Raw genomic sequence first — 1,041 nt, 5'->3', positions numbered from 1 at the left:
TCATGAATGTAAACATCATTCGCATAGAGTGTAACATGACCGCGGGTGCGTATAGTAACGACAAGTGTGTGCATACGATACACGAGTTTTCGCCGAGCGTGCCGCTAGGATATAAGATATCGGAAACGCCTGCACAGATCATTTACCTTCCGATCATCGCGCGGAGCATATCGGATCTGATTATCCGCGTTGTGGATCAAGACGGTCGATTGCTCGATTTTCGTGGAAAAGAAATCACTGTGAGGCTGCACGTACGGAGACGACAGCGATAACGTGAGATGCTTGTGCTGAATGAGCAGGTGAAACGTATAGGAGACACAATTTTAACTGGAGAGACAACAGTGAAAAACGTTCGATCTATCAAGAAGAAACTCACTGCTTCCAAATTGAATTTTGAAAATCTTTAAGTTTTACCGTGCATAGTATCTGAGATGGCTAATATCCTAAACATTGGAGATAGACCAGTCTTTGACGACAGCATCGTCAAGATTGAGACTCACACGTACAATCCATATGCTAATACTGCGTTTGGACACAGCGATGAAATACGAATACCCATACAACAGCAGGATTTATGCGCATTACCATGCGAAAGTTTTCTCTACGTCGAAGGAAAAATGGCGAAAGAAAAAGAAGGAAGGATCGGTGACAACGCTTGCAAAAAATTGCGTAACGTTCAAGTTTGATGAAATTCGATACAAACTCAACGGTGTGGAGATTGATCGCAACAGAAATGTTGGAATTACTATCAAGAACTATTTATCGCTAACGTATGGCAAAGCTACAATTTTGCATAATGCTGGATGGGCCTTAACACCGCACATATCCGAAAAATACTTTAACTTTTGCGTGCCGCTCAACATGTTGCTAGGCTTTTGTGAGGATTACAAACGTGTGGTTGTTAATGCTCGACACGAATTGATTTTGATATGAGCGCGCAACGATAACAATTGTCTTGTGGGAGATGCCGCGACTGAGTCTAAAGTGGAAATACACAAGGTGCAATGGCGAATGCCTCACGTTATGTTAAACGAGATCAAA

This window comes from Wasmannia auropunctata, unplaced genomic scaffold, assembly GCF_000956235.1.
Source record: "Wasmannia auropunctata unplaced genomic scaffold, wasmannia.A_1.0 LD336069.1, whole genome shotgun sequence".
Classification (NCBI taxonomy): domain Eukaryota; kingdom Metazoa; phylum Arthropoda; class Insecta; order Hymenoptera; family Formicidae; genus Wasmannia; species Wasmannia auropunctata.
This window is presented reverse-complemented; position numbering follows the sequence as displayed.